Consider the following 21,351-nt stretch of genomic DNA (forward strand, 5'->3'; position numbering starts at 1 on the left):
AAGCTCATAACATGTTGCATTGCGACCCGTTGTGAGCTTGTAGATCGGCTATTTGTGGTGAAGAGAGATGTTGTAGATGGAGAAAAAGAACTCATCAAGTACAATGCAAATCAGGTCGGTTTTACTAAACTAAAAGGTTAAAGTGAAGTGATATTGATGAATTCCAAATGATTCTGAGGCTCTCCTGGACTGTCATCACAGCACCCTAGGGTGCCACGGCATCCACTTTGAGAAACCCTGAGTTACAGGATAGTTGTTGTTCAGTTCACATAGCTAGAGCCTCTGTGTGTGTGTGTGTGTGTGTGTGTGTGTGTGTGTGTGTGTGTGTGTGCGCGTGTGTGTGTGTGTGTGTGTGTGTGTGTGTGTGTGTGTGTGTGTGTGTGTGTGTGTGTGTGTGTGTGTGTGTGTGTGTGTGTCTCTCTCACAAATGAGAGGAACCGGTCACAAAATGGTCTTGTCAGCAACAATCAGAAACTCGTAAAGACACTTTCTGACGAACCACACTTCATATGATGGGTCTTTCCCAGTGAAAACTGAACTGAAAACAGGAACTGAAATGTATCCATGTACACAGAACTGGACGTGCTGTCATCAGCATTTTAGAGGCCCAATACCTTGTATCTTGCCTTTATTATTCATATTAAATGATTGATTTATTTTGTGATATTTTTTATAAATAGATACTGTGCTAGTGTTATTCTACCTTTGCATTATTCAATATTGTCTATACAAATACATATTTCAACTGTCTGGTGATGTCAGAACTCATCAGCCTTGCAAAACATTTAAATTGATATTGTGCCTGAAAGGCTCATCCACCCCTGACCTTTAAATGAGTTCTTAAACTTTCTCAGCTTTGGTCCCTGATGTTTCCAATGCCACTCACTATGTCAGGGTTTATGATGTCTTCAATGCCACTCACTATGGCAGGGTTTATGATGTCTTCAATGCCTCTCACTATGGCAGCGTTTCTGATGTCTTCAATGCCACTCACTATGGCAGGGTTTATGATGTCTTCAATGACACTCACTATGGCAGGGTTTATGATGTCTTCAATGCCACTCACTATGGCAGGGTTTATGATGTCTTCAATGACACTCACTATGGCAGGGTTTATGATGTCTTCAATGACCCTCACTATGGCAGGGTTTATGATGTCTTCAATGACCCTCACTATGGCAGGGTTTATGATGTCTTCAATGACACTCACTATGGCAGGGTTTATGATGTCTTCAATGACTCTCACTATGGCAGGGTTTATGATGTCTTCAATGCCACTCACTATGGCAGGGTTTATGATGTCTTCAATGACTCTCACTATGGCAGGGTTTATGATGTCTTCAATGACTCTCACTATGGCAGGGTTTATGATGTCTTCAATGACTCTCACTATGGCAGCGTTTCTGATGTTTTCAATGCCACTCACTATGGCAGGGTTTATGATGTCTTCAATGCCTCTCACTATGGCAGCGTTTCTGATGTCTTCAATGCCACTCACTATGGCAGGGTTTATGATGTCTTCAATGCCACTCACTATGGCAGGGTTTATGATGTCTTCAATGCCACTCACTATGGCAGGGTTTATGATGTCTTCAATGACACTCACTATGGCAGGGTTTATGATGTCTTCAATGACCCTCACTATGGCAGGGTTTATGATGTCTTCAATGACCCTCACTATGGCAGGGTTTATGATGTCTTCAATGACACTCACTATGGCAGGGTTTATGATGTCTTCAATGACTCTCACTATGGCAGGGTTTATGATGTCTTCAATGCCACTCACTATGGCAGGGTTTATGATGTCTTCAATGACTCTCACTATGGCAGGGTTTATGATGTCTTCAATGACTCTCACTATGGCAGGGTTTATGATGTCTTCAATGACTCTCACTATGGCAGCGTTTCTGATGTTTTCAATGCCACTCACTATGGCAGGGTTTATGATGTCTTCAATGCCTCTCACTATGGCAGCGTTTCTGATGTCTTCAATGCCACTCACTATGGCAGGGTTTATGATGTCTTCAATGCCACTCACTATGGCAGGGTTTATGATGTCTTCAATGCCACTCACTATGGCAGGGTTTATGATGTCTTCAATGCCACTCACTATGGCAGGGTTTCTGATGTCTTCAATGCCTCTCACTATGGCAGGGTTTATGATGTCTTCAATGCCACTCACTATGGCAGGGTTTATGATGTCTTCAATGCCACTCACTATGGCAGGGTTTATGATGTCTTCAATGCCACTCACTATGGCAGGGTTTATGATGTCTTCAATGACTCTCACTATGGCAGGGTTTATGATGTCTTCAATGACACTCACTGAAAGCGGGTGCCGTGGCACCCTAGGGTGCCATGAGGCTAGTCCAGGGGTGCCGCAGTATGCTTTGATATAATATTTATCAATATCGCTTTTTTTCCCTGACTATATATACTGCATAGTACTGTGTTCTATCCGTCTGTCATTCAATGTTACATGTGATACTTTAATGGTTTCCTGTGTATACTAAGCCAAGTGCTTTTCTAGGATCTCCTTTTAGTTGACCTTGTACCAGTGAACTGTACCGTCATGAAACGGTACCTTTTCCTATGCAAACTTCTAATAAAGTCTTCAAAGTCTTCAATCAATCAATCAAACTTCAATTAACCACTTTACTAATGGCATTGTACTTGGTGGTTCTTTTTCAAATGAGCCAAACCACGTATAATGCCCTCATTTGGTGTCGTTGAAGTTACGGTGAATGTAAACGTTGGGCATTTATTTCAGTTTGGCTGCTTCTACCTGTTCCCCGCCCCTGTGGACATTGCGAACCATGCACTCTGCCCAACACACCCAGGCTCAGGGGTCCATGTAAGAGTCCAGGACCCCCCTAAGACAGAGCCCGGGGGTCCATGTAAGAGTTAAAGCTGTGTGCGCGCGCACGTGCGTGTGTGTGTGTGTGTGTGTGTGTGTGTGTGTGTGTGTGTGTGTGTGTGTGTTTCACAAATGAGAGGAATCGGTCACAAAGTTGTCTCGTCAGCAGACGCTTTCTGACAAACCTCACTTCATATGACGGGTCTTTCCCAGTGAAAACTGAACTGAAAAAAGGAACTGAAATGTATCCATGTACACAGAACTGGAAGTGCTGTCATCAGCATTTTAGAGGCCCAATACCTTGTATCTTGCCTTTATTATTCATATTCAATTATTGACTTATTTTGTGATATAAAAAAAAAAATAGATACTACTATTATTCTACCTGTGCATTATTCTATATCATCTATAAACATACATATTTTGATGTTTTCAATGCCACTCACTATGGCAGGGTTTATGATGTTTTCAATGCCACTCACTATGGCAGGGTTTATGATGTCTTCAATGCCACTCACTATGGCAGGGTTTATGATGTCTTCAATGACACTCACTATGGCAGGGTTTATGATGTCTTCAATGCCACTCACTATGGCAGGGTTTATGATGTCTTCAATGACTCTCACTATGGCAGGGTTTATGATGTCTTCAATGACTCTCACTATGGCAGGGTTTATGATGTCTTCAATGACTCTCACTATGGCAGGGTTTATGATGTCTTCAATGACACTCACTATGGCAGGGTTTATGATGTCTTCAATGACTCTCACTATGGCAGGGTTTATGATGTCTTCAATGACTCTCACTATGGCAGGGTTTCTGATGTCTTCAATGCCACTCACTATGGCAGGGTTTCTGATGTCTTCAATGACACTCACTATGGCAGGGTTTATGATGTCTTCAATGACTCTCACTATGGCAGGGTTTCTGATGTCTTCAATGCCACTCACTATGGCAGGGTTTATGATGTCTTCAATGACTCTCACTATGGCAGGGTTTATGATGTCTTCAATGACTCTCACTATGGCAGGGTTTCTGATGTCTTCAATGCCACTCACTATGGCAGGGTTTATGATGTCTTCAATGACTCTCACTATGGCAGGGTTTATGATGTCTTCAATGACTCTCACTATGGCAGGGTTTATGATGTCTTCAATGCCACTCACTATGGCAGGGTTTATGATGTCTTCAATGACTCTCACTATGGCAGGGTTTATGATGTCTTCAATGACTCTCACTATGGCAGGGTTTATGATGTCTTCAATGACTCTCACTATGGCAGGGTTTATGATGTCTTCAATGACTCTCACTATGGCAGGGTTTATGATGTCTTCAATGACTCTCACTATGGCAGGGTTTATGATGTCTTCAATGACTCTCACTATGGCAGGGTTTATGATGTCTTCAATGACTCTCACTATGGCAGGGTTTATGATGTCTTCAATGCCACTCACTATGGCAGGGTTTATGATGTCTTCAATGACTCTCACTATGGCAGGGTTTATGATGTCTTCAATGCCTCTCACTATGGCAGGGTTTATGATGTCTTCAATGACTCTCACTATGGCAGGGTTTATGATGTCTTCAATGACTCTCACTATGGCAGGGTTTATGATGTCTTCAATGCCACTCACTATGGCAGGGTTTATGATGTCTTCAATGACACTCACTATGGCAGGGTTTATGATGTCTTCAATGACACTCACTATGGCAGGGTTTATGATGTCTTCAATGACTCTCACTATGGCAGGGTTTATGATGTCATACTGATGCGGAGATATGAGCAGGGCAAAGGTGTGACGTGTGACGTGTGACCGACGGACGGACGGACGGACGGCCGGTGGAGGTTTTGATACTAAACTGCGACCTGACGGTCGCAACAAGCTCATAACGTGTTGCATTGCGACCCGTTGTGAGCTTGTAGATCGGCTATCTTGGGGCGATGAATGTTCCCCCCAGAATAGGGATGCTGGGGTTCAAGTGGTTAAACGTATAAAGTTATTTTCGTCCTTTAGGGGTGTGGAACGTCTCTAAACTGTAGGGCAGGGGCTTTAGGGGGTCCCCTACGCTAGGGGGTCCTCAGAGTTATTACGGGGGGGGGAGGGGGGGGGAGGACTTAGTTAGATTTTGAAGCATTGTAGATCAGCTATTTTGGCAATTGGGTTTGGTGTAGAAGAGGTAAATTGTTTACTTTTGGTGCAAAAGAGGTTCCCTATGATAATGAGCCAGTATCGGGTGGAATTTGTTTTAAGTCACATCTCTCTCTCTGTCTGTGTGTGTGTGTGTGTGTGTGTGTGTGTGTGTGTGTGTGTGTGTGTGTGTGTGTGTGTGTGTGTGTGTGTGTGTATGTGTGTGTGTGTGTGTGTGTGTGTGTGTGTGTCTTGGTAGAAGGAAGCATGGAGCTGATATCAACAGTGTAGCCAGGGGTGTCACACCAAATGCTGGGCCCTGGGTTCACTGCGGGCCCCCCATGGATGTTCTTCATAGGGGCAGGGGGGTTAACCCATTTAGACTGGGAACGCATTATTACACGTTATTTTGTGTTTTAACTATTGAAAAATAGCAGATATACAAGCTCACAGGTTGTAGATCTTTTTTTTTATATGTCAGTGGTGCTCAAACCTTTTCATGTGAAGGAGCTCCAAAATGATATGTATTTGGACAAGGACCCCCATCTCAAAATATTTAGTTCCAGGGACCCCCCCAGAAGCAACATTTGAAAAATTGCAGATCTACAAGCTCGCAGCGCAGCACTCGGTGCCATGCTGTGAGTGTGTATCTGCTATTTTTCAATAGCTAAAGTATAAAATAATTAAGGCCCCTCCACCTTGGGCCAAAGTAACTCAGTCCTTGTAAGTGCAATAGTATGTGTATATTATATTTAATGTTTATAGAGACAGAGAAGTACAATATTGTTGAGTCTGAGTGAATGCTTAACAGAACCTGCTGTGTTTCACTAGATTGGGCTGGACCATAGTCAGGATGTCAGAGGGGGGGTTGTGATGTGCTTTTGCTATTGCTAATATGTATGTTGCATTGTGAAGGAGAAATTATCATTATTATTGTTGTAGTGTTAAGAGTTCTGTAATATATTTGTGATTAAATGATAGTTATTCATGTATTTATAATGTTTTGGGCTTATACCACACCCCTTTGATTGGAATGGATCAGTCCAGGCTCATCAGCTCACCTGGGTATAAAAGGCTGCTGCCAGTGAACAACATGAGAGAGAGAGAGCGCTGAAAGCCACCATGACAGTTATATTTGTTGGTTTTGGTGAATAAATGCACCTTGGGGTTAAACCCTAAGCTTCCAGCCGCAAGTCAGCCATTCTCACACAGATGAGTTGCAAATATTCAGGATCAATAAGTATTTAAAATCACACCCAGAAAGCCTGAAGTGAGCGCTGCCTTTGGTGGACACTCGTCCAGATGCCCACATGCATGTCCCTGTGTGTGTGTTCATGTGTATAAACTATAAATACATACACATTATCACTTCAAGGCTGCTCCACAGTGCCACATCATATTGTAGTTTGGACAGAGCTGAACTGAAATAAATGTGTCTCTAAAAGTGGAGTCTGAATGAACCTTAGTAGTTCTGTTACTCGGAGTTCCATTAAATGAACAGTGAGGATGTGGTTGATGGTTTGATAGAGGTGTCCTAGTTGTTCTTACCCTGACCAACCTGTAGGAGTCACTATAGTGCAGAGACAGAGAGCACCCTCCCCATGCAGAAATCAAAGCCCTATTAGAGTCTCTGTGGAGGTGGGCAGGAACATTTACCCTGGGCAACAAGGGTGGATGACCCAACACACCCAGGCTCAGGGTGGATGACCCAACACACCCAGGCTCAGGGTGGATGACCAAACACACCCAGGCTCAGGGGTCCATGGAAGAGTTCAGGACCCCCTAAGACAGAGCCCAGGGGTCTTTCTTTCTTTGCATTTACCATCCTAACTATTAGGATCAGTGTGTGTTATTAATACATTTACCATCCTAACTATTAGGATCAGTGTGTGTTATTAATACATTTACCATCCTAACTATTAGGATCAGTGTGTGTTATTAATACATGGCCCAGGCAGCAGTTATAGGGTTCAGTGTATTGATCAGAGACTCTTCCACACATAGACTGGATGCCTCTGAATATGATGGCATTTGAATAAACCTTCTAAACTCTGTTTCATCTGCTAGTTAAACATTCAACCTCCACAAGGTGGTGCTAGAGTACTTCTATCATTTCCATGTTGTTAACAAAGCACCATGATAAGAGAGATTAATGCTCACATTAGAGCATACAGTAATTCTGTATTCTTCTGTTGAGTTAAAAATGATAATAATTCAACGTGAGAATAGCATTTATGTATAATATGCAATATGTCCATGACCTATACTTTATAAACATTGATATAAACTGTCATGAATGATTATAAACATACTGTATGAGAGCATTGTCTCATTAATGTGTTCATTCACAATGAATATAGACATTATACTAATAATAATGATGATGATGATGATGATGATGATTTAGTAGTACTGTAGTATAATGCAGTATATCACCTTTAATACAAAACATGTAGATAGTGCTTTACATTAAAGTTATTACAAAAATATATATTTAGAGGAAAATCTTAACCAATTCATTGATTATACTTTATTAACAGTTTCTAAATAGTACAGTGGTAGTATTTTACAATGATGCTAAAAGGATAACACAAAAAGCCTTCATTGTAGATCTACAACCTCACAACACATCGCGGTGAGCTTGTAGATCTGCTATTTTCTAATAGCCAAAGTATAACATAGGGCTTAAATGGTTATGTAAAGCACATAATCAACAATATAGTTAAATGGTAAATACAATGTAAATTAATTCAATTAAGAACAAACTTTGTTATTAATCTACATGAATCCATTGTAGCAACACAGCAGCTAACTGATACATGGTGAACATGATGGTTTCAGCACACAACTCTTTCACACATCCAGTATTTAGAGACAGAACACCCTTGGTCATTCCATCCTGTGCCATGAATGCCAGACACAGACAGATCATTATACTCAACACAGTCTTCTGCATCCTCATGATTATCAGGCTGACGAGACCTCCAGAACCTGTAGAAGTAGGAACATATAATTATTACAATACTTTTACAAGGATGCTTTTTCACTCTAAATACTTTATCTTTTAATCGTGACCTCATTTTATATTTTCAAACATTTTGTGTCCAAGGCACATCAGTATTCATAGCCGATCTATACAAGCTCACAACACGTCACATCGCATTGTGTTGTGAGCTTGTAGATCGGCACTTTTCGCAGCTTAATATAAAATATTAAAACATTTATTTTAGGATTGAGACATGAGTACTGATATAGTAAATCAAATTAAAATCATAATTATTTGTACATATTTTATATTTTTTACTAATTATGTGTGGTTGCCACAAAGAAAAAGTTTCACCTCTGAAGACCAGTGTTGGGCATAATTAAAAATAAATTATTAGTTACTTATTACTCCTTAGTATTATATAAGTTATTACTTGGTAATGGTATCAAGAGTAATAACATTATATTACATATTACTTATTACGTTTCCTGTTTTTCTTCATATTCCATATTGTCACGTGGAAACCCAGGTGTCCAAAACTGTTCATTTTTCATTATTATATAAAAACATTTTTTTTAAATAGTGAAAATAAAACTGTTCCTTTTTCATGATTATTTTAAAAACTTTAAAATAGTGAAAATAACAGATCTACAAGCTCACAACGTATCACGATGCGTTGTGAGCTTGTAGATCTGCTATTTTAACTACTTTTGTGAGACCCTCTTTTTTTGTATAATGAAGTAGGGAATTAATTTACAAATAAAAATATAAAAGGTTAAAATATGGAGATACAAGGTTTCTGCCACACATATAAGAATTTATGATCCTTACAGGAGGAGTAAAACAACTTTACAATGGACAACAATGTTTGTATCTTTGACTGAAATAAACTCAAAATAATGTCAATACTTCCACATGTTAAAGTATTTCTGTATGTGTGTTCTGTGTGGAGGTGGCTTGATTTTTGAGTCACACACGGACCAAACATAGGCTGTGTCATTGATTGATTGATTGATTGAATAATGAACTAACAGGATTGTGTTTAGTACAGGTAGTAAAGTTAAAGGTTATGTTAAAATGATAACACATAAAGCCACAGGGGGCTTGTTTCCATTGTGGTCCATTGTACTCAATTCCCAGAAGGGTTAATCCAGCCCTGGTAATGCAAGGTTACTTGAATCAGTAATGTAATAATATTAATATTACACTACTGGTTACTGGGGAAAGTAATAATATTACAGTAATATATTTACTAAGTAAGGCTTTACTGTCCAACTCTGCTCATGACACATCAGTGTACCTCGACACACCCTTTGAGAAGCACTGTTCTAGATATTAGATGCACATTAACTGGATAGTGAAGTAGACTCAGATGTCTTAGTGACAGTGCAGTAGATTTGTAAACATTTAATACAATTAATTAGAATGAAGGTAAAAAGAAGATGATCAGTCTTACGTTGGTGTGGTCAGTGGTGTGCTGTCCACCCACTGGAACGATCCTTCTGTCTCTCTGTCGGTCAAACCCAGCCACACTCTCTTGTTGAAACTGGCAACAAGGTCCTGGGCAGAAAAGGTGCTGGTTACTGATGTACAAACTGTACTACAGGCGCACACACACACACACACACACACACACACCCACACACACACACACACACACACACACACACACACACACACACACACACACACACACACACACACACACACACACACACACACACACACATCACATACCTGTTTTTCTTTGCTCTTTATGACAATCAAGTCAGAGTTTCTGTCTGTACACCACTGCCTGCTGTCCTCCCAGTTCTTCTTCTCAGTAGAGATGTAGTAACACAGGCCACCAGCAAATGTAAATCCATGTTGATCTAAAAATAGAATAATATTACACCATTACACCATACAGTCTTTTTTCTGTCTTATTTCATTTCCTCAGATCAATGATGAACATGATAAAACAATGAAGAAACACAGTGATGTCTCACTCACCACAGAGCCTCCTTTTCCGGCAACCTTGCTCTTCAGTCAGTACTTTAAGTCTGTCCTGGAGCTGGTCAATGGTCTGCTGCTGATCTGTATGGAAACAACATAACATGGGAGATCCACTAATTAAAATGACATAAAGTACAGCTACTGCATGAAGACAATTGTTATTGTTGAGAAAGTCCTCCATGCTGTCTAGTGGCAGCCTCTGATGGACAGTTCACTCATCATTGTCAATGACTGACAGGTGTCTGTCATCACCAATTGACTCATTGACCAATGACAGTACAGGTGTGTCTCTATAAATCCTTCACTGTCACTGAGTCATGCCTTCCTGAAAGAAAGAGTTAAAATTATGCTTTTATGTTTTATGTTTTTACACACTGACCCAGCAGTTCATTCAGTATACCTGGTTTAACCGGAATGAGTCCCTCATCCTCCTCCTACACCCAGCTGTTCTAGTCCCTCCTCCTACAAGACCACCCAGCTCCTCCTCATCCTCATGAAAGGACTCATGTCTCTTCCCAGTTGTTTACTAAAGCAAGTAGCCACTAGAGGTCGCAGTTTACCTTGTATTTTGTAATGGCTGAGGGGCATGCATGGGAGGCACAATGCCTCAGTAGAGCGCCACAGACATTCAAAAAGAATTGCTCTCAATGCCACTCCTTAAAGGGGAGAACCACCCATTTTCAATATTAATATAGCTTTGAGTTGTTATGTGGAAATAAGAAAAAAGTGACTTTGAGAGCTGTTTGACCGTACAATGTAAGTCAAGAAACATTTTGAATGATCAGTGACCATTGACTGGACCGCTACACGATAGGCTATTCTGTGTAGAGCTCCAGCCTATATGGTCAGCTCACCTCCCACATTCTCAAAATTCCCCGCGGACATTCATGGGATATTGTTAGTTTTATTGGGAGCTAATAGGCCAATACAATACATAATAATGAAATTGCTAAAACGATAGAAAGCAGTAAATGGAAAAAGAATAATAAATAAATTACACTCATCTTTTCTTTGCTCTAAGTACTATCTAAAACATGAACCCTTGTTAAAAAACAAAGTTGTCCTTTAACTCTGTTACTGAACACTTGTCTCGTGTAGCCAGACAACTATTCCACAATCTCTGAATGCTATATAGAGTCTGGAACAGCAGCTCCCGAACGGCGAGTATCGAAAACGGGCATTAACGTTCAAAATATATATATTTTAAAATGTCATTTCTGCTAAGCAGCAAGCTAAACATGCTTATATGATTTTTATTTATATAATGATAAATATGTGTGATGTGAGACTGAAACGGACGTGACGTGGGGGGCTTCACTTCCGCTTCATCTCGCACTCACCGTTTCTATTTCCGTCTGCCAGACTGTATGCTGGGAGCATTTGACCAAATCGCGGAGGCAACAGTCTGGCCACGCGAGACTACTGAACACTCTACTGTATATAGCAATGATTATACTTTCACCATATTCTATCACTGGTAGCCTACTGGAGAGTCCTCATAGTTACTAGGGGGGCTGCCAAATAACTGTGATGGGAAAAATAGCAGATATACATTACAAACTCACAACGCATAACACTGCAACACTTTGCGAGCTTGTAGATCAGCTATTTTCTGCAAAGACGTTTGGTGTAGAGGGAAAAAGAGCAGACAAAGTCCAGAGTGAAAGGTGAAGTATTGACAGGTTAAATGTCTGATAAATACACATTGGCATGAATCCAGCTAGTGTTGTCCAACAAGTCTTTAAAGCTATCTACGAAATGTATGAACAAGTTTAATCTGCAACACAAAATACAATATGTAGTGGGGGTCTCTGCTTCATCTCTCTCTCTGCTAAGGGGTCCTTGACTTGAAACACCTTGAAGACCCCTGCTCTATAGCAATAATTACTATCATAATATAGAGCTATTTAACACTGTAACTGAACACTCTATAGCAGTAATTACTATCATAATATAGAGCTATTTAACACTGTAACTGAACACTCTATAGCAATAATTACTATCATAATATAGAGCTATTTAACACTGTTACTGAACAAACACTCTATAGCAATGATTACTATCATAATATAGAGCTATTTAACACTGTAACTGAACACTCTATATTAGTAATTACTATCATAATATAGAGCTATTTAACACTGTAACTGAACAATCTATAGCAATAATTACTATCATAATATAGAGCTATTTAACACTGTTACTGAACAAACACTCTATAGCAATAATTACTATCATAATATAGAGCTATTTAACACTGTTACTGAACAAACACTCTATAGCAATAATTACTATCATAATATAGAGCTATTTTACACTGTAACTGAACACTCTGTAGTAGTAATTACTATCATAATATAGAGCTATTTAACACTGTTACTGAACACTCTATAGCAATGATTACTATCATAATATAGAGCTATTTAACACTGTAACTGAACACTCTATATTAGTAATTACTATCATAATATAGAGCTATTTAACACTGTAACTGAACAAACACTCTATAGCAATAATTACTATCATAATATAGAGCTATTTTACACTATTACTGAACACTCTATAGCAATAATTACTATCATAATATAGAGCTATTTAACACTGTTACTGAACAAACACTCTATAGCAATAATTACTATCATAATATAGAGCTATTTAACACTGTAACTGAACACTCTATAGTAGTAACTAGAAAATATTGTTCCTTCGAAACAATTGTGGGCTCGCTTCAAGCCGGAAAACAATGGCTATAAAAGTACAAAATGTCAAGATCGCAGGCACTGCTCTCTTTGACGTTACTGACGTCAAAGATTGGTCCATTTTGTTCCAAAAATGTGTTGTGCAAAAGTTGACCCGCTGGTGGCACTATAACAGGCCAATGTGAGAAGGGTGGTATCTGTTCCTTGACCTATTGGGAATGTGCTTGCAAGATTTCACGCACATTGCAGGCTGTGTTCATGATTTGAGGTGTTTTTAGCCTTGGCCACTTTATCGCTGCTTGCAGCTATATTTATAATTATTATTATATTTTTTGTGTGTGTGCACTTCATAGGCATATTAGATAAAGGTCCTTAGATTGTGTGTAGAATATTTCATGCAAATTGCTAAAAAGAAATCCTAGAATAAAAACGGTTTTAAGCGTTTCACAAACTGCTCAAAATGATATAGCGCCCCCCTTTGGCCAATTGGGGTAAGATTGGTTTTAGTGATATTTGGACTAACACTCTACATCTTTGCCAAATGCCATGAACATGTTACTTTGCATGTATGATTTAGAGGCAGAAGAATAATTTGCATAAAACTGCAATATTCATTGAATTTATTTAAAAAGGCATGTTTCAATTTTAAAGAAATCCGATCTGACAGATCTTTAGATATCGGTCCAAAGTTCACGTAAAAAAAGTTTTGTGCACGTGGAGCGAAAATTCCAGAATAAAAGCGGGTTTACGCGTTTTACAAACTGCTCAAAATGGCGGAAAACCGAAGGGCGGAGCTTACTTAACAACGACACAGATGTCTTCCGCTCGAGTCAAAGCACGCGTGTAACAAGTTGCATGTCTTCAAACGAAACGAGTCATGACTTATGCCCGTTTGAAGTTTGAATTTTCAAACGCTTCGTATAGCGCCCCCCTTTGGCCGATTGGAATAAAATTGGTTTCAGTGATACTTTGACTAACCCTCCACATCTTTGCCAAATGCCATGAACGTGTAACTTTGCATGTATGATTTAGAGGCCGAAGAATAATTCGCATAAAACCGCAATATTGATTGAATTATTAAAAAAATATATTTCACTTTAAAAGAAATCCGACCAGACAGTTTGACCGTATTGGTCCAAAGTTCATGTGAAAAAAGTTTTGTGCGCGTAACGAAAAAAACCCAGGAGGAGATAGATTTTTACTGTTTTTCATATAATTCCAAATTGTGGGAGACCTAAAGGTCAGAGGTCAAAAGTTAGAGGGTAAAAGTTGTTCGGCATGAGGAGACGCATACGTGTATACAGGTTTCATGGCTGGACCTCAAACACAGCATGAGCTATACCTGTTCAAAGTTTGCACTTTCGAAGGCTTCCTACAGCGCCACCATTTGGCCGATTGCTGTAAAAAGTAATAGCACGCGTCGCCACTGTAAGCTGAACACATTGATGTTTTTATTTTCATTTTCTCACTAAGTATGTAGGAGTTGAAAGGAACCGAAGTTTTGAGGAGAACTTGATATGCTTGCCTGATAGATAAATAATGACAATATCTAAACCACAACTAGAAAAATATTGTTCCTTCGAAACAATTGTGGGCTCGCTTCAAGCCAGAAAACAATGGCTATAAAAGTACAAAATGTCAAGATCGCAGGCAGTGCTCTCTTTGACGTTACTGACGTCAAAGATTGGTCCATTTTGTTCCAAAAATATGTTGTGCCAAAAGTTGACCCGCTGGTGGCGCTATTATAACAGGCCAATGTAAGAAGGGTGGTATCTGTTCCTTGACCTATTGGGAATGTGCTTGCAAGATTTCACTGACATTGCAGGCTGTGTTCATGATTTGAGGTGTTTTTGGCTTTGGCCACTTTATCGCTGCTTGCAGCTATATTTGTTATTATTTTTCTTTTTGTGTGTGTGTGCACTTCATAGGCATATTAGATAAAGGTCCTTAGATTGTGTGTAGAATGTTTCATGCAAATTGCAAAAAAAATCCTAACGGGTTTAAGCGTTTCACAAACTGCTCAAAATGATATAGCGCCCCCCTTTGGCCAATTGGAGTGAGATTGGATTTAGTGATATTTGGACTAACACTCTACATCTTTGCCAAATGCCATGAACATGTTACTTTGCATGTATGATTTAGAGGCAGAAGAATAATTTGCATAAAACTGCAATATTCATTGAATTATTAAAAAAGCATGTTTCAATTAAAAAAAAAAATCCGATCTGACAGATCTTTAGATATTGGTCCAAAGTTCACGTAAAAAAAGTTTTGTGCGCGTGGAGCGAAAATTCCAGAATAAAAGCGGGTTTACGCGTTTTACAAACTGCTCAAAATGGCGGAAAATCGAAGGGCGGAGCTTACTTAACAAAGACACAGATGTCTTCCGCTCGAGTCAAAGCACGCGTGTAAGCAAGTTGCATGTCTTAAAACGAAACGAGTCATGACTTATGCCCGTTTGAAGTTTGAATTTTCAAACGCTTCGTATAGCGCCCCCCTTTGGCCGATTGGACTAAAATTGGTTTCAGTAATACTTTGACTAACCCTCTACATCTTTGCCAAATGCCATGAACGTGTAACTTTGCATGTATGATTTAGAGGCCGAAGAATAATTTGCATAAAACCGCAATATTGATTGAATTATTAAAAAATTATATTTCACTTTAAAAGAAATCTGGTTGATCAATCTGACCGTATTGGTCCAAAGTTCATGTGAAAAAAGTTTTGTGCGCGTAACGAAAAAAACCCAGGAGGAGATAGATTTTTACTGTTTTTCATATAATTCCAAATTGTGGGAGATCTAAAGGTCAAAGGTCAAAAGTCAGAGCGTAAAAGTTGTTCGGCATGAGGAGACGCATACGTGTATACAGGTTTCATGGCTTTACCTCAAACACAGCATGAGCTATACCTGTTCAAAGTTCGCACTTTCGAAGGCTTCCTACAGCGCCACCATTTGGCCGATTGCTGTAAAAAGTAATAGCACACGTCGCCACAGTAAGCTGAACACATTGATGTTTTTATTTTCATTTTCTCACTAAGTATGTAGGAGTAGAAAGGAACCGAAGTTTTTTGATACTTGCACTGACTGCCTGCCTAGTATAGAAATAATGACAATATCTAAAGTGTGCTCGCCTTATAGGCGAGCCCACAATTACTATCATAATATAGAGCTATTTAACACTGTAACTGAACACTCTATAGCAATAATTACTATCATAATATAGAGCTATTTTACACTGTAACTGAACACTCTATAGTAGTAATTACTATCAGAATATAGAGCTATTTAACACTGTAACTGAACAAACACTCTATAAAAATAATTACTATCATAATATAGAGCTATTTTACACTATTACTGAACACGCTTCTGTGGATTGTACACTTTGAAGCTCAGTCGCCCACGCCACATAAGGGTCCCCTCATCAATGGAGATCTGCTCATCTGGCTGGTACAGCTCCTGGAATTTCGCGATCAGGTAATCTGAGACCGGTCGGACCTTGTACATCTTGTCGGTCTTGTCCGCAGTTTGGTTGTCAGCGCAGTGCATGAATCTCAGGATGATCTGGAACCTGTTCCGGGACATGCACTTGCCAAAGTAGGGCGTCTCGTACACCTCGTCTGTGCTCCAGTTCATGTCAATCTCCGGCTTGTGGATGACGCCGGACAGGAAAACGAGCCCAAAGAACGTCTTCAGCTCCTCCAGATCCACCGGATACCAGTCATTGACTCGGGCCGCCTTGGTGTTCTTGACAGTGGGGATGACCTGGAGAGCATACCGGTTAGTCTCCTCCACCATCATCTCCAGCAGCTCGTCAGTGAGGACCAGCTCCAGGAAGTCCAGTGGGTCCTCCGACTGGAGTTCAGCAGCAGCGTTCTTTGGTCCAGGCACGGCAGTGAAAGGGATGTTCTCTGGCTGCCATGGCTCATCTGGGTCATCGAGGTCAAACCACGGAGAAGGAACGGCCTTTTCCTTCTGTGGGCGACCTGTAAATTATAGAAATATAAATACAAGTAATAATTATTACCATAACATACATATAGAGTGTGTGCGTGCGTGCGTGCATGCGTGCGTGTGCCCATAAATAATTACCATAACATACTGTATATATACAGTGTGTGCGTGTGTGCGTGCGTGCATGCGTGTGCGTGTGTCTATAAATAATTGCCCTAACATACTATACATTACAGTGTGTGCGTGCATGCGTGTGCGTGCGTGCGTGCGTGATGAGAAACTGTCCTTACCTCGCTTTCCACGGCCAACACGTCCAGAAGAGCTTGGTGGTTCCACTGGCTGAGAATCCACTGGCTGAGAATCTACTGGCTGAGAAGCTGAAAACGCAATATAAAAAAATAGACTAGTTATAGTTATGGTAAAGGTAAAACATAAGCACAAAATCAATTCATTATTTACATTCCCATCATGTTTCTAGGCCATGCATTTTGACACTTAGAATGAATGAAAGAAGACTTTCACAGTTTATATAGTTATAGTTTTGGTAGTAAATATGTGCACATACATTATTTGCATTTTGACACTTAGAATGAATGAAGTCTTTTACAGTTGCCATGTTGATGTTTTGATTTTTAGATTGATATAAAAGCATTGAACACAAATGTAGAAAATCTGTAACAAAAATAGCCGTACCTTGACTAAAGCCATGCAGTGAAGCAGCGCTGTCAGAAGCAGATAGATCTGGGTATAGAGCTTCCTCACACTCCGTGTCTAGAAAGATCACAGTGAAAGAACACACATTAGTACAAAAACCTGCAACATGCGTGCGTGCCCACACAGCGGCGCTCTCCTCTCTCTCTCACTCTAGAGATAAAAGAAAAATGCTGCTATTAGTTCCAAAAGCTTTGTACCCGTCCCATACAAATGACACAATGCGACATAGCTCTGTTTGCCCCGTGCTGTACACGCTCCTGATTTGCCAAGGTGACAATATGAACATTTTATTTTATTCTAGAACAACGTGCGCGCGCGCGCACCCTGAGCTATGCAACAAAGGAGCGCAGAAAGGCCTGGAGTTTTTTGGCAACGTGTTCTGCGCTCATTGCGCGCCAGTCACATACAGAGGGAAATAGACTATAGACATTTATGATCGTTGCCTTGCTTGAAACACTAACACAACAGGTCGCCACGCACTGTGTATGTACACACGCGCGCGCGCGCGCGCGCATACACCCATCCTCCACTGCCAGCGTGTTTGCACGTGGCGTTTCCCACAGCTCGTTTGCAAAACACAGCGAGAGACAGTGAGACAAATAAAAATGAAATGCAGTTGGCAACCGTGATTGCGCATCACATACAGAGAGAATAAACTATGGAAATATATGATTGTTGCCATACTTAGAACACTAACTAACAAAACAAAAAAGTGGCCAACGCACAGATCACATGCATACAGAGAATAAACTATGGAAATATATGATCGTTGCCATACTTGGAACTAAAACTAACAAAACAAAAAAGTCGCCATGCACTGTGTATGTACACATACGCGCGCGCACTCACACACACCCATCCCCCACTGTGTTTGCGTTTCCCAACGCATATCACACACACAGAGAGAGAAATAGATAAAAATATAAGGCTTCTTACCACTGTTGGAACCATCCCTTTCTCGCATAGGGAGCCATTCTTGTTCCAACTCCGCGTGGTAATCTGACTGAGAGTCCCAGGAGCTTTCAGCCAAATCCCGGTGCACGGTAACCCTCAGGCTGCGTCTAAGTCCTGGTGAACAGAGCAGCGGCGTGTCTGGAGCGACAGCGGCGTCATCTTGTGAATCATCGCCGTCAGATTCCATGTCGTTCTCCTCCTCGGATTCGCCATCTGCTTCTGGGCACTCAGCAAACGACTCCTCCATGATCGCTTGGACATGGACCTCAGCGGGGAGGGAGTGCTCGTCCTCACGGGAGCTGCGATCAGCCGCGGGGCGCTTCGCTGCTGGAGCAGCCTGGACATGGACCTCAGCGGGGCCGGGGAGGGAGTGCTCGTCCTCAGCCGCGGGGCGCTTCGCTGCTGGAGCAGCCTGGACATGGACCTCAGCGGGGAGGGAGTGCTCGTCCTCGCTGGAGCTGCGATCAGCCGCGGGGCGCTTCGCTGCTGGAGCAGCGTGGAGGGGGTGTTCTTCCTCGCTTGATGAGGTCTCAGCTGCGGTGCGCTGCACGGCTGGAGCCGCCTGGACAGAAGGCACAACCCGGGGTTGGCGACGAACCCACGCGTCCAGGGATCGCTGCCGTGGACCGGGCTGCTCCGGGCTGCTCTCCGGGATCTCAACCCGGGGGGGGATGGGGCGGCTAGCAGCTGGACGGCGGCTGCGGCGGCGGCCGCTTGGAGTTTTCACTTTACTTTTTGGCATGCTGGCGATGCTTTGCGCAAAGACCCCTACAATACACCTACCACCACTACTACTACACAGTAAATATACTCTGCCTATACTTCTACTCTCTGCTTATAAAACTACTCCTTATTACTCCTACTCTGACAGTGAAAATACCACTACTTCTACTCCTATACTCCTACTGTGTGCTGCTGATTATAAAACTACTCCTTTACGCCTACACTCTGATAATGAAAATACCACTACTTCTACTCCTATACTCCTACTGTGTGCTGCTGATTATAAAACTACTCCTTATTTACTCCTACACTCTGACACTGAAAATACCACTACTTCTACTCCTATACTCCTACTGTGTGCTGCTATAAAACTACTCCTTATTACTCCTACTGTATGATCTGAAAATCCAACTCTCCCTCTCCCTCTCTCCTCTAACTCACTCCTCAAACTCTCTCTCTCTCTCACTCTCACTATATCTCAAGTCTCTCTCACAAACTATCAAACACACTATCAAACTCACCTCTCTCTCCCACAACCTAGCAATCCAACTCAACTCTAAATCTCACTCAACTCTCTCAACTCTCTAAACTGTCGCTCACTGTCTCTCTCTCTCTGTCTCTTTGCAATGCAATCTCCAACTCGCTCAAATCGCCAGCTTCCCACAGCCCTTTTATACTCTGGTGATTGTTTTGCCATGTGACTTGGCTTTTCTTTGATCTGTGACGGCACGCTTGTGTTTGAACAGGTGATTTGGGTCTTTGTTTTGATTAGCTTGACCCAGAACAATGTCAGACGTTGCTGAAGGCTTTGATCTATTGTACACAGGCGTTTGGTCAAAAACTCGCCCAAAGTCGCTCGGCAGTGAGCGCCCTAATTAGGAAGTCGTTCTGAAAGTCGTCTGGCGCTAAGTGAGTTAAAATGAATGTTAACACGGCACACTGACTATCTAGAAACTAAAAACATGGCACTTCATTTCAAAAAGGTTGCTGACCCTGCTTTACATCCTGAGTGTAAATGTAGGCTACTAAAAGTAATCGCTAAAATCATAGTTGTGAACATTAACATTCAGTGGTCAGAGTTACCATCATCACATCTGGGGAACGGGCAGAACTCCCAGGGTGTCTCTGGGTCAGTGGTGAAGCACCATGGCATCCTCTCTCCATTTGGATTACGGCAGTAGTTTAACTCCAGGCCTCTGACAAAAATATGAAGGTAGGTACAGTAAGTAGGTAGTAGAGAGACAGACAGACAGACAGACAGACAGACAGACAGACAGACAGACAGACAGACAGACAGACAGACAGACAGACAGACAGACAGATGTTTGGCTCTGTCATCTTACTTGTCTGGGTATCTTTCAGGTGTCCAGGTGTGTGTGTGAGGTGTCTGGGCCGACCAGCTCTGGCAGGTTCTCCCAGAGATAGTCTTGGCAACCTTCCCCTGATAGTCACTGCTGTTGCCAGTGTAGCAGGAATCTGTGACGATGGTAGGAGGACAGGACAGGAAGAAGCAGATGGATGGAGAGAGAAAACACAAAGACCAGTGTTTTGGTAGTTGAATTAATGACAACTATCAGGAAGAACTGAACTGTTACTATTGATATATTATATTATCAGGAACCCCCACACTATCACTAAATGGGTTAAACCACCTTTGGTTATCAAAGTGGGGTCCTTGAGGGTGTGTGTGTGTGTGTGTGTGTGTGTGTGCGTGCGTGTGTGTGTGTGTGTGTGTGTGTGTGTGTGTGTGTGTGTGTGTGTGTGTGTGTGTGTGTGTGTGTGTGTGTGTGTGTGTGTGTGTGTGTGTGTGTGTGTGTGTGTGTCAATAAATAGGCCTAATGTAATTATATTGTATGCTCAGAGTTAAGGGCCGTTTATAGTTCCGTACGTTTGATTCTGTGTACGTTTTGGGTAAGAGAGCACATACGTTAATTATGTCGGAATGCATAGTTCCTCTACGTTATGTGCGTGCCGACCCGACCTCCGCTCCAATTCCGCTCCCTATGGGACCGCGGGCCTGTATTGCACCACTGCAGAGCTGCAGAACAGAGCGATTCGAAACTAGAGGGATTTTGGCTGCATGAACCACACTCACTGAGTAGCCCCCATCTCTCGTATCTGGTGATTAATCAATAACCAACAGGATTTAATATTTTCTTATTTAAAGGAAAATGTCTACATAAAAAGGAAACTTGATGGGGTCTTTTTCAACATATTAGGCTAGACTCCATCGAGGCTCACTGCCGTTTCACTTTACCATGGGCTCTTGATGAGAACGCCGTTCACGGCACGCCACAGAGCTTTCCAAGTGTGTACCATAGAGCAGTGGTTCTCAAACT

This window comes from Nannobrachium achirus (genome assembly GCF_963921795.1).
Source record: "Nannobrachium achirus genome assembly, chromosome: 14".
Taxonomy (NCBI): domain Eukaryota; kingdom Metazoa; phylum Chordata; class Actinopteri; order Myctophiformes; family Myctophidae; genus Nannobrachium; species Nannobrachium achirus.